Source organism: Stenella coeruleoalba (genome assembly GCF_951394435.1).
Source record: "Stenella coeruleoalba genome assembly, chromosome: 20".
In the NCBI taxonomy this organism is placed as follows: domain Eukaryota; kingdom Metazoa; phylum Chordata; class Mammalia; order Artiodactyla; family Delphinidae; genus Stenella; species Stenella coeruleoalba.
This window is the reverse complement of record NC_137166.1, coordinates 44637870-44651287: the sequence shown is the minus strand read 5'-3', so window position 1 is coordinate 44651287 and position 13418 is coordinate 44637870. Positions and strand designations below refer to the sequence as shown.

Here is a 13418-nt window from a genome sequence, read left to right as displayed (position 1 = left end):
GGAACTTTAAAAGGCTAGAAAACTGAAAGAGCAAGGGGGCCAGTAAGCAAAAGAAATCATCAGGCTTAAAACTGTATTTACCCGACGATCTTTGGCATTGTAATTAAACAATAGCAAGTAGTTTGAAAGCTTCCTGAGGGAAAGCTTTGAGGTAAGTGTTCTGTTAATGAAACCCTAACCTAGCCTGCAAAAGCCTATGACTCAAATCCCCCAAACAGTCTCCAGGCTATGGTACAAATCCATCAGGAAATGACCTATTTATGTAAATTGTCCATATGAAACTACATATGTTATGAAAATATATATACATATATAACTCGAATGTAATCTTTTTCTATTTGTTTTTTTAAATATATAAACTATATATATGTATATTTTTAATGTGCCTTGCTTTTTCACTTAACACGTTTTGGCAATCGTTCAAGTTTCTATTGCTGCGTAATGACTGCCCCAAACTTGGCTTAAAATACAACAATCATTTAGCTCACACATCTACAAAAATTTGCACAGGGCTTGGCAGCAACAGCTCATCTCAAATGGGGTGGCTTGAAAGCTACGAGTCACTTGATGGCTGAAGGCTAGAATCATCAAAAGACTCACTTGCTCATATGCCTGGCAGTTGATTCTGACTGTCAACTGGACTGCAGGATGGTCAGCCACAATACCTACATGTGATATCTCTATGTGGCTGCTTAACATGATGACGGGTTCCAAGAGTGTGTCCCAAAGAAGAAGAAGTGCATGTAACTTTTATGATCTAACCTCAGAAATCACGTAACATCATTGTGTCATACTCCTTTGGATGAGGCAGTTACAACTCAATGAAAGAAGTGTCACAAAATAAGAAGAACTAGTAGAATGGGATATGTTGTGGCCATTATTTGGAAAATACAATATGCCATAAAGATGTTTCCAGGGGACTTCCCTGGTGGTGCAGTGATTAAGACTCCGAGCTCCCAATGCAGGGGGCCTGGATTCGATCCCTGGTCAGGGAGCTAGTTGCAACATGCATGCGGCAACCAGTAGTTTGCATGCCACAACTAAGGAGCTGGCAAGCTGCAACTAAGAGCCCACCTGCCGCAACTAAGGAGACTGCCAGCCGCAGCTAAGGAGCAGGCGAGCTACAACTAAGGAGCCCACCTGCCGCAACTAAGACCCAGTGCAACCAAATAAATAAAAAGATGCTTCCATACCTAGTCTTGGAAGTCACATAATTTCACTTCTGCCATTCTCTATTGCTTTAAGCAGCTACACCTTTTTTAAAATTTCTGAAGCACTTATTTTTTATTATTGAAATATAGTTGACATACAATAAATATGTTGTTTCAGGTGTACTACATAGTGATTTGGAATTTGCATACATTATGAAATGATCACCATGATAAATATAGTAACATCCATCCCCATACAAAGTTATTATTATTGACCATATTCTTTATGTTGTGTATTGCATCTCCATGGCTTATTTATTTTGTAACTGGAGACTTGTACCTCTTTATCCCCTTCACCTATCCCCCTGCCCCAAACACCCGTTCTCCCCTCTGGCAACCACCCATTTGTTCTCTGTATCTATGAGTGTTTTCATTTTGTTTGTTTTTTAGACTCTACATATAAGTAAGATCATATGGTATTTGTCTTCGTCTTATTTCACTGAGCATAATACCCTTTAGATCCATTCATGTTATCAAAAATGGGAAGATTTCATTTTTTATGACTAATATTCCATAGAATATATATACCACATATTCTTTATCCATTCATCTATCGATGGACACTTAGGTTGCTTCCATATCTTAGCTTGTAAGTAATGCTGAGGTGAACAACTGGGAGCATATACCTTTTTGAATTAGCGGTTTTGTTTTCTTTGGGTAAATACCCAGAAGAGAAATTGTTGGATCATATGGCAGTTCTATTTTTAACTTTTGGAGGACTTTCCATACTGTTTTCCATAGTAGCTGCATCAATTTACAGTCCCACCAACAATGCACAAGGGTCCCCTTTTCTCCACATTCTTGCCGACATTTGCTATTTGTTGTCTTTTTGATGATAGCTATTCTGACAGGTGTGGGGTGGTATCTCATTGCAGTTTTGATTTGCATTTCCCTGATGATTCGTGATGTTGAGCGTCTTGTCATATGTCTATTGGCCATCTGTATGTCTTCTTTGGAAAAATGTCTGTTCAGGTCCTCTGCCCATTTTTTAATTAGGTCATTTGTTTTTTTGATGTTGAGTTGTATGTGTTCTTTGTATATTTGGGGTATTTACCCCTTATTGGATATATTATTTGCAAATATTTTCTCACATTCAGTAGGCTTCCCTTTTGTTTTGTTGATAGTTTCCTTCACTGTGCAAAAGCTTTTTAATTTGATGTAGTCCCATTTGTTTTATTTTGGCTTTTGTTCCCTTGCATGAAGAGACAGATCAGAAAAAATATTACTAAGATCAATGCCAAGGATCATACTAGGCAGGCATATCTTGATGGGAGAGTGTCATGTTTTAAGAAAGCATATAAGATGGGATATATTTCAGTGGGCATTCTCGGAAAATATATTTTGTCCCTGAGAGCTTCTCAGATATGAAGAGTTCTTTGTTCTTATGGTGGCATATAATTCTTATAGCTATATATTATTCTTTTGTTGATGTACCATAATTCTGACAGAATTCCAAAATTCTCATTTTCCTCCTGGGCACCTGGCTACCCAGCTCGATAACAAATTTCCCATTCTCCCCTAACAGTTATGGTCCTGTGACTCAGTGAAACATTTTCAGAAGTGATATGCAATTTCCCTCTCATTTGCTCAAAGATTAATTTCTATAAGAGTGTAGAAATAAATCCTAATGCATCATTAATTCCAGTTAAGGTAAATATTTAATGTGGCTATTAAAGGATATATTTTACTTCCAGTTCTAGATCAAGATGGAGTATAAAGAAATATCAAACTGTGGTAGAAGAGTAACTGCAAGATGTAAAAGAACTCTGAAGAGTACCCAAAGGCTGAGCAAGAATATCAAAGAAAAGATAAATTTTGAAGGTGGGCCCCATCTCTAACTCTGGGGTTCAGTTCAAGTTTCACAGAAGGTGTGGTTTCAGCCCACTGGATGGTGGAGAATTTGGGTGGGTTTCCAGGGCCAGAGCTGATCTATAGTCATCGAACAAACAGGAAACAATCCTTTGGGACACAACTGAATTGCAAATGGTATTGTTGAGGTACTGGTACAAGGTTTGGAGAACACGGTGTCTGCACTGAAAGGGCGATGGGAAACTGCCGAGGCATAAGTGACCCACAGCTTGTGTGTGGGCACCTAGGGAGAGTCAGAAGCTGCTGTGGCCCAAGGACTACAGTTCACATTATCTGCATCAGGAAGTTAGTCTGTTGGCCTTGGCTGGGCTGCAGAGTTCCAAGAGACTATATGCTCTCTAGGTACATGGCTGGGGCAAAACAGCACTGAATGTTCTCACATACCTGCACTACTAAACAGTCATACAGGAGGAGCAAGAAAAAGCAAAACACTGCACACCAGGTCCAGTAAGAGAAGCCTATTGAAAAGCTCAACATCATGCTCACTCTAAAGGAGAAAATGCTTAGAAGCCAGTCCATTATAGTACAGCAGGTACTGAAAGTTAAATTTGGAGCTGTGAGGCAATAAATTGATAACTGGCACAAGGGTGGATGAATATCTTCAAAATGAAAACTCCTTTCAGTCAGAAAAACAAATAAGTTGAAAATTGTAGAAATCCATACGCATTTTACAGAAAAGAAAACCTAAATTATCAATAAACATAAGAAAAATTGTTCCTCCTCATTAGTAATCAGGGATGTGAACCAGAACTACACAGACACCTGCTCACAAATGTCTATTGGCAAAAATAAAGTTGGCAAGTATCAAGAGTTGGTGAGGATTTGGAGAAATGGTAATTTCATCTGCTGGTGAGAGTGAAAATCATAACTACTTTGGAAACATAGGCAATACCTATTAGCTTTAAAGATGCATATGCCCAATGACTTAGTATATAGACATATTAAGCATATAGATATAGAATAGATATATCCCCTATAGAAAACTTACACAGATATACCAGAATATAAATACAAATATGGTCCTAGTGACATTGTTCGTTTTACTTTTATTCAGTCTTAGAACTATATAATTAAATGTTTATAGAACATTCCACCCACTAACAGCAGAATATACATTCTTTTAAGGACTCATAGAGCATTCACCAAGATAGATTGTATGCTGGGTCATAAAACAAACATCAACAGATTTAAAAGAATTGAAATCATATAGATATGTTCTCTGACCATAATGGAATCAAACTAGAATTAATAAAAAACAATAAGAAAACATCAAACACTTGGAAATTAATCCACACACTTAAATAATTCATGGGTCAAAGAGGACGTTTCAAGGGAAATAAAAAATGTATTGAACCGTAAAATTGAAAGTCCACAAATATTCGTAACAGCCTTGTTTGAAATAGCCAAAAACTGAAAATAATTCAGATGTCCTTTAGCAAGTGACTGGTTAAAAAAAACATGGTACATCCACACCATGGAATAATAATCAGCAATTAAAACTTTAAAACAAAAAATGAACTATTGACACACACAGCAACTTGGATGAATCTCCAGGGAATTATGCTGATTGGAAAGAAAAATACAATCTCAATAGGTAGCATAATATATGATTCCATTTATATAACATACTTGAAATGCTAAAATTATATGATGTAGAAAATATTAGTGGGTGCCAGGGATTAAGGATGGGGGAATGAAAGAATAGGAGGGATGTGGTGGTTATAAAAGGACAATTCAATGGATTCTTGTGATGAACTGTTCTATATTTTGACAAAGTTCGTGGATACACAAACCTACATGTGATAAAATTGTATAGAACTAAACACACAGAGACATGTGGATACACATACAAATGAGTACAAGTAAAACTGGGAAAATCTAAATAAGATAATCAGAGTATATCAATGTCAATATCCTGGTTGTGATATTGCCTTATAATTTTGCAAGATGTTATTTTGAGGAAAACTGGGTAAACCATTGGATATGTATAATATGTAATAATATATAATAAGTATATTAAATGCTGACTTTCAGTCATTTTACTGGTTTTCCCAGTAAACTTTTTTTTTAATATAAATTGATTTATTTATTTTTGGCTGCATTGGGTCTTTGCCGCTGTGCGCAGGCTTTCTCTAGTTGTGGCGAGTGGGAGCTACTCTTTGTTGCAGTGCTCAGGCATCTCACTGCAGTGGCTTCTCTTGTTGCAGAGCTCAGGCTCTAGGCGCAGGGGCTTCAGTAGTTGTGGCTCGTGCGCTCTAGAGCACAGGCTCAGTAGTTGTGGCGCACTGGCTTAGTTGCTCCACAGCATGTGGTATCTTCCCTGACCAGGGCTTCAACCCATGTCCTCTGCATTGGCAGGTGGATGCTTAACCACTGTTCCACCAGGGAAGCCCTCCCAGTAAACTCCTGATTGGATGAAGCTTGCCCTCTCATAGATTCCTCCAGAAGGACTATGGGAATGCACACATATTGAAAACTATTTTTCTATGGCCTTGTACTGGAAGGAAAACTTGGCTGGATACAAAATGCTTGGTCCACACTACCTCTTGAGTTTTTAAAAAATGCTGTCCCTTCTTTGCATTTCTTTTTAGTTTTCGAGAAGTGTAATGTCACTACCCTCTCCTCCCAAATGGCGAAATTAATAAAAACCTATGATTATGCTAGAATTTTGAGAATATTTGCTTTACATTTCTAACTAGTTTCACTATTTTATTTTATGTATCTATTTATTTTTGGCCTCACTGCGAGGCATGCAGGATCTTAGTTCCTTGACCAGGGATCGAACCCAGGCCACCTGCAGTGGAAGCATGGAGTCCTAACCACTGGACCGCCAGGGAATTCCCTAGTTTCACTATTTTATATTTTTACATTTTACACTCTTCTGGCCTCACCAATTAAACTATGATATGCTTTAGAACTAATTCATATCTTTTATCTCTCTTTCCATACTGCTGGTCATAATATCTGGTACCAAAAAAAAAGAATGTAGCCAATATTGTTTTATTCAATCCAAGTAAATACGTTTTTAAAAAAGATACAAGTTGGGACTTCCTCGGTGGTCCAGTGGGTAAGACTCTGTGCTCCCAGTTCAGGGGGCCTGGGTTTGATCCCTGGTCAGGGAACTAGATCCCACATGCCAACCTGCATGCTGCAACTAAGACCCGGCGCAGCCAAAATAAATAAATAAATATATTTTTAAAAAGATCTCCCATTAAAAAAAAAGTGATACATGTTAATGGTGTGTGGAGAGATATTTCTTAAAACTTTGCTAATTCTTTGAAATTTTAAAATATATGTATCTCTAGAATTAAAGATATAAAAAGGCAATTTCCATTGGTAAATAAGAATTTATAATAAAAACATATTTAAGAATGTATTTGATGGGAACTCCCTGGCAGTTCAGTGGTTAGGACTCAGTGCTTTCACTGATGTGAGTCTGGGTTTGATCCCTGGTCGGGGAACTAAGATCCCACCGGCCACGCAGCACAGCCAAAAGAAAAAGAAAAAGAAAAAAAAGAATGTATTTGATGAAATAAAATTTATATTTTAAGGCAGGAGAAGAAATCTTAAACAAAAAATTCTCTCTCTCTCTGTCCATTTGGGCCGCCTTCCCCCCTCTGTAACGTGCAGTGTGCATCTGCTTTGTATTTAGTTAAATTTTAAGTAGTATATGACTGATTCTCTTTTTTCCTTTTCTGTATATTTTTAGTTACTTTCTTAGTGTTGGCCTTGGGGATTACAATTAACATCTTAAATTTTATAACATAGTTTGAATAATACCAACTTAGCCTCACTAGTATATAGTCTGCTCCTATACAGCTCTTTCCCCCCTCTTTATATTATTGTCACAGGTTATACCTTTGTACACTGTGTATCCATTAACATAAATTTATTCTTTTTTATGCTTTGCTTTTAAGTCATAGAGAAAAAAGAGGAGTTCCAACCAAGTACAATAATACTGGTTTTTATATTTTCCTATGTATTTATGGCTTCAAGTTACTATCTACTGTCCTTTCATTTTAGACTAAAGCATTTCTTATAAGGAAGGTCTCGAGAGTTTAGCTAAACTATTTCATAACATTGCTGCCTTGGCATCCTTTTGTGTAGTCAAGTGACCTGCAAGGGCCTTGAATTAACAGTAGCTCCCCCACCAAGCACATGCCATAAGTAACTACCCAGAGAGTCACAAGTAAATGTAAGTTCCTGATAGGACCCCCCCCCCCACAATGGTCTTTGTAATAATCAGACTCCCCTGCCTCCTAGGGCCTTACCCTTGTGTTCTCCTTTGATAAGACCTCCACAAAGCTTACTGAAACCCCATTCTTTTTGGTTTGAATCAACCAATCTGGACTTAGCATGGGAACCCCAAAACACTCTACCCACAGACCCTAATAAAGACATGTGCCCTACAGCCTGCTGTGCTCTCTGCCTGCACCCTTGACTTCCCTGCATGCCCCCTTGAGGTGTGCTGTGTACCTCCTCCAGGACCTGTGAGTAATAAACTTCTCTATTTCAATTCCTTTGTGACCCTTTTGTCAACTGCAGTTCACCATCCAACACCCTGGGGCTCTTAAGTAGCCCCAAATGTTAATTTAACGAAGTCACAACAGAAGGTCTACTAGTAAACTCCTTCAGTTTTTATCTGGGAATATCTTAATTTCTTCATTCTTTTTAAAAATATTTATTTATTTCAATGCTCTGGGTCTTAGCTGTGGCACACAGGATCATCATTGCAGCACGTAGCTCTTAGTTGCAGCATGCGGTATGTAGTTCCTTGACCAGAGATCGAACCCAGGCCCCCTGCATTGGGAGCACAGAGTCTTAGCCACTGGACTACCAGGGAAGTCCCCTCTTCTTCATTCTTGAAAGAAATTTTGCTAGCTATAGAACAACTGTCAACATTTTGTTTTTGTTTTTCTCTTTCAGGATGTTAACTATACCATCTCACTGTCTTTCATGGTTTCTGATAAGAAATGAGCTGTTAATCTTATTGAAGCTCCCTGGTATGTGACAAATTGATTACCTCTTGCTGCTTTCAATGTTCTGTCTTTTCTTTGCTTGTCAATAATTTAAATATTACATGTCTCAGTGTGTACCCCTTTGAGCTTATCCTACTTGCAGCTTATTGAGAGTCTTGGATGTATATATTTCATTTCTTCATCATGTTTGGGGAGATTTTGGCAGTCATTTCTTCAAATATTTTTCCTGTTCTTTTCTCTCTCCTCCTTCTGGGCTCCTATTATACATATATTGGTATGCTTGATGTCGTCACACAGGTCTCACAGGTTTTCTTCATTTTTCTTCACTCTTTTTTCTTTGTGCTCTTCACACTAGATCATTTTAATTGCCTTATCTTCAAGTTCACTAAGTTTCCTGCCTCCCTCAGATCTGCCATTGAACTCCTCTAGTGAATTTTTCATTTCAGTTATTGTACTTTTCAGTTCCAGAATTTCTTTTTAGTTCCTTTTTATAATTTCTATCTTTTGACTGACATTCATATTTGTTCATATATTTAAAAAATTTCCTTTAGTTTTTTTTGTCCATGGTTTTCTTTAGCTCACTGAGTATATTTGAAATAGTTGGCTTAATGTATTTGACTAGTAAATCCAATGTCTGGGTTTCCTCAGTGATAGTTCCTGTCAAATTCTTTTTTAACATATGAATGGGACATACTTTTCCTTTGTCTTTATATGCCTTGTAATTTTTTGTTGAGATGTGGACGTTTTGACTTTTTCTTCTTTTTTTGTGGTACGCGGGCCTCTCACTGTTGTGGCCTCTCCCGTTGCGGAGCACAGGCTCCGGACGTGCAGGCTCAGTGGCCATGGCTCACGGGCCCAGCCACTTTGCGGCATGTGGGATCTTCCTGGACCGGGGCACGAACCCACATCCCCTGCATCGACAGGCAGACTCTCAACCACTGTGCCACCAGGGAAGCCCTGAGATGTGGACATTTTGAATAAAATAACGTTGTAACTGTGGAAATCAGATTCTTCTCCTCCTCAGGGATTGCTGATTTTTTTGTTGAGGACTGCAGCCATCGATTTGTTTAGTGACTTCTCGAAACTCTTTTTGGAAAGTGTGTATTCCATGTTGTGTATGGTCGCTAAAGTTTCTGTACTATTATCTCTGAGGTCAGGCAGAGATATTGATTAAAGATTCAATCTATCAAGTAAATATAACAATTATAAACATATATGCACTGTCTTAGTCAGCCTAGGGTGCCATAACAAAATTCCATAAATTGGGTGACTTAAGAAACAGAAATTAATTTTCTTATAGTTCTGGGGGCAGAAATTTGGAGATCAGGGTGTCAGTATGGTCACTTCTTTGTCCAAGCACAGAGAAATAGAGTGACCAACCTCTCTGATGTCTCTTCTTATAAAAGCACTAATTCCATCATGAGGTATCCAGCATCATGACCTCATCTGACCCTAATTACCTCCCAAAGGCCCCATCTCCAAACACTATCACATTAGCGGTTAGAACTTCAACATATGAATTTAGGGGTCACACAAACATTCTGTTCATAGTATACTCCTACAAACAGAGCTGAAAATTATATGAAGCAAAAAATGACATGATTGAAGGTAGAAATTTTTACACAATAGTAGTTGGAGACTTCAATACTCCACTTTCAGTAATGAACGAGACAGTGAGACAGAAGATCAGTTAGGAAATAGAGAACTTGAACAACACTTTAAACCAACAGACATATACAGTACATACCCAATAACAGCAGAAAACTCATTTTTTCTCAAGTGCACATGGAACATTCTCCAGGATAAATATATAGTAAGCCACAAAACAAGTCTTAGTAAAATTTAAAAGACTGAAAATATACCAGGTATATTTACCAATCACAATAGAATGAAACTAGAAATAACAGTAGCAGTAGGCAAGTGGGAAATCCACAAAAAATGTGGAAATTAAACACACTCTTAACCAACGTATCAGAGAAGAAATCACAAGGGAAATTAGAAAATATCTTGAGACGAATTGAAATAAAAACACAAGATACAAAGACTTACAGGATGCATCCAAATCAGAGGGGAAGTTACAGCTATAAATATTTACATTAAAAAAAGAAGAAAAACTCAAATCAATAACCTAACTTTAGGGACTTCTCTGGTGACACAGTAGTTAGGAATCCACCGGCCAATGCAGGGGACATGGGTTCGAGCCCTGTTCTGGGAAGATCCCACACGCTGCGGAGCAACTAAGCCTATGCACCACAACTACTGAGCCTGCACTCTAGAGCCTGTGAGCCACAACTAGTGAGTCCATGTGCCACAACTACTGAAGCCCGCATACTGAGAGCCTGTGCTCCACAACAAGAGAATCCACTGCAATGAGAGGCCACCACAATGAGAAGCCCGTGCACTGCAACAGAGTAGCCCCCGCTTGCCGCAGAGAGCCCGCGCGCAGCAACAAAGACCCAACTGCAGCCAAAAATAAATTAATTAATTAATTAAATTAAATAATAAGAAACTAACTTTACACCATGTGGAAATAGAAAAAGAACAAGCTAAACCCAAAGCTATCAGAAGAATAGAAATACTAAATATTAGAGCAGAGATAAACTAAATAGAGAATTCTATGTAAAAATAATCAACAAACCCAGAAGTTGGTTCTTTGAAAATAACAGCAAAATTGATAAACCTTTGTCTATGAGTATAAAGAGAGAGACAGAAGAATTAGATCACTAAATCACTTTCTGAAGTGAAAATAGGGATGTTACTATCGATTTTACATAAATGAAATGGATTATAGGGCTTCCCTAGTGGCACAGTGGTTGAGAATCTGCCTGCTGATGCAGGCGACACGGGTTCGTGTCCCAGTCTGGGAAGATCCCACATGCCGTGGAGCGGCTAGGCCCATGAGCCATGGCCGCTGAGCCTGTGCATCCGGAGCCTGTGCTCTGCAATGGGAGAGGCCACAACAGTGAGAGGCCCACATACCGTAAAAAAAAAAAAAAAAAAAAAAAAAATTATAAGAGAATAATACAAACAGTTGTTGGCCAAGCAAAGGGATAACCTTGATGAAATGGGCAAACTCCTAGAAATACACAAATACAAAAACCAGCTCAAGAAGAAATAGATCTTAACAGACTTATAACAAAAAAGGCAATTAAATCAATAATCACAAACCTCCCAACAAAGATAAGCTCAGGGTGGCTTCACTAGCAAATTCTAGAATAATGAACACCAACACTTCTTAAAGTCTTCCCAAAAATTGAAAATTGAATTTAAGGGAAAACTTCCAAACTCATCCTATAGGTGGTCAACAATAGCTTGATATCAAAGCCAAAACCAAAACCAAAAAAAAAGTCCTAAAAGCCAGTATCCCTTATGAATATAGATGCAGATATCCTCAACACAATACTAGCGATAATATGCTAGTTATACACAGTGGCCAAGTGGAATTTATCCCAGTCCTGTGAGGGTGTTTCAACATATGAAAACCAATGTAATGTCCTACATTAATAGAATGAAGAGGAAAATCTGAATAATCATATCAATTGATGCAGAAATATGTCTGAGTTAAAACTATAAATCTCTTAGAACAAAACATAGGTGTAAATCTTTGTGACCTTAGATTAATGGTTTCTTTGATATGATACCAAAAGTATAGCAATAGTAGAAAAAATAGACAAATTGGAATTCTTCAAAATTAAAAATTGTTTTGCTTCAAAGGGCACCATCAAGAAAGTAAAAGGACACCTAGAAAATGGGAGAATATGTTTATAAATAACATATCTGATAAGTAACTTGTCTGAGTCCTTTTGCTATAAGGAATTCCATAGCTGAGTGGCTTTTACACAACAGAAATGTATTTCTCACAGTTCTTGAGGCTGGAAAGTACAAGATCAAGGTGCTGGCAGATTCCATGCCTGGTGAGGGTCCACTTTCTGGTTCTTAGATGGATGTCTTTTCACTGTGTCCTCACATAGCAGAAGGGGCAAGTGAGCTCTCTGGGCTCTTTTATAAGGGCACTAATTCCATCTGTGAGGACTCTGCCCTCATGACATAATCATCTTCCAAAGGCCCCACCTCCAAATACCATTACATTTGTCATTAGGGTTTGACATGTGAATTTTTGTTGGGTGGGGGACACACCAACATTCAGACCATAGCAGAATTTGTATTTAGAATATATGAAGCACTCTTACAGTTCAACAATAAAAAGAACCCCACTGTTATGGACTGAGTGTTTCCCCCACCCCACCAGATGCATATGTTGAAATCCTAACCCACAACTGGAAGGTGCAGCCTTTGGGAGGTAATTAGGTCATGAGGGTGTAGTTCTCATGAATGGCAATAGTGCTGTCAAAAAAAAACAAAGAGATGAGTTTTCTCTTGGCTATGTGAAGGTATAATGAGAGGGTGGCCATCTGCAAACCAGGAAGACTGTCCATCCCAGACATCAGATCTGCCAGTGCCTTAATCTTTGACTTCTAGCTTCCAGAGCTATGAGAAATAAATGTTTGTTGTTTAAGTCACCCAATTTATGGTATTCTGTTATAGCATCCTGAACTAAGACACCAATTTAAAAATTTGAAAAGGATTTGAATAGACATTTCTCCAAAGATATACAAATGGAAAATAAACATGAAAGGATTCTCAACATCATTAAGGAAAGGCAAATCAAAACCATAGGTAATAAGTACCACTTCACACCCACCAGGATGGTTATAATCTAAATGATGAACAATAATAAGCGCTGGTTTAGATGTGGGGAAATTGGAACCCTCATACATTGACACTGAGAATGATGTGGTAACTAGAAAACATTTTGGTAGTTCCTCAAAAAGTCAGATGTAGAATTACCATATGATCTATGGGACTTCCCTGGCGGTCCAGTGGTTAAGACTCCACGCTTCCACTGCAGGGGGCACTGGTTTGATCCCTGGTTGAGGAACTAAGATCCTGCATGCCACTCAGCATGGCCGAAAATGAATGAATGAATTAATTAATTTTAAAAAAAGAATTACCATGTGATCTAGGAATTCCACTCCTAGTTATATATCCAAAAGAAATAAAAATATATTTTTATTTTTTTGTCCACACAAAACTTGTACACAATGTTCAGAGCAGCAATATTCATAATAGTCAAAATGTGGAAACAATCCAAATGTCCACCCACAGATGAATGGATAAATAAAATGTGGCAAAACCATGAAGTGGCATATTTGGGGCAATAAAAGGGAATGAAGTTCTTACCATATGATTCAGTAATTGGGTTCCTTGGTGTTTACCCAAAGAATCTGAAAACTTATGTACACACAAAAACCTGCACATAGATGTTTAGAGCAGCTTTATTCATAATTGCCAAAACTTG

At 38.0% G+C, this 13418-nt stretch overlaps 1 protein-coding gene across 1 annotated transcript in view; it reads left to right on the top strand.

Moving 5' to 3' along the window:
* The window catches only part of LOC307179339 (uncharacterized protein), a 47486-nt gene that overhangs the window by 29294 nt on the left and 4774 nt on the right, over nt 1-13418 (top strand). The window contains exons 6-7 of the transcript XR_013825366.1: nt 2906-3032; nt 8007-8083. The gene's annotated coding sequence lies outside the window, so the exon portion shown is untranslated. The remainder of the gene's footprint in view (nt 1-2905; nt 3033-8006; nt 8084-13418) is intronic.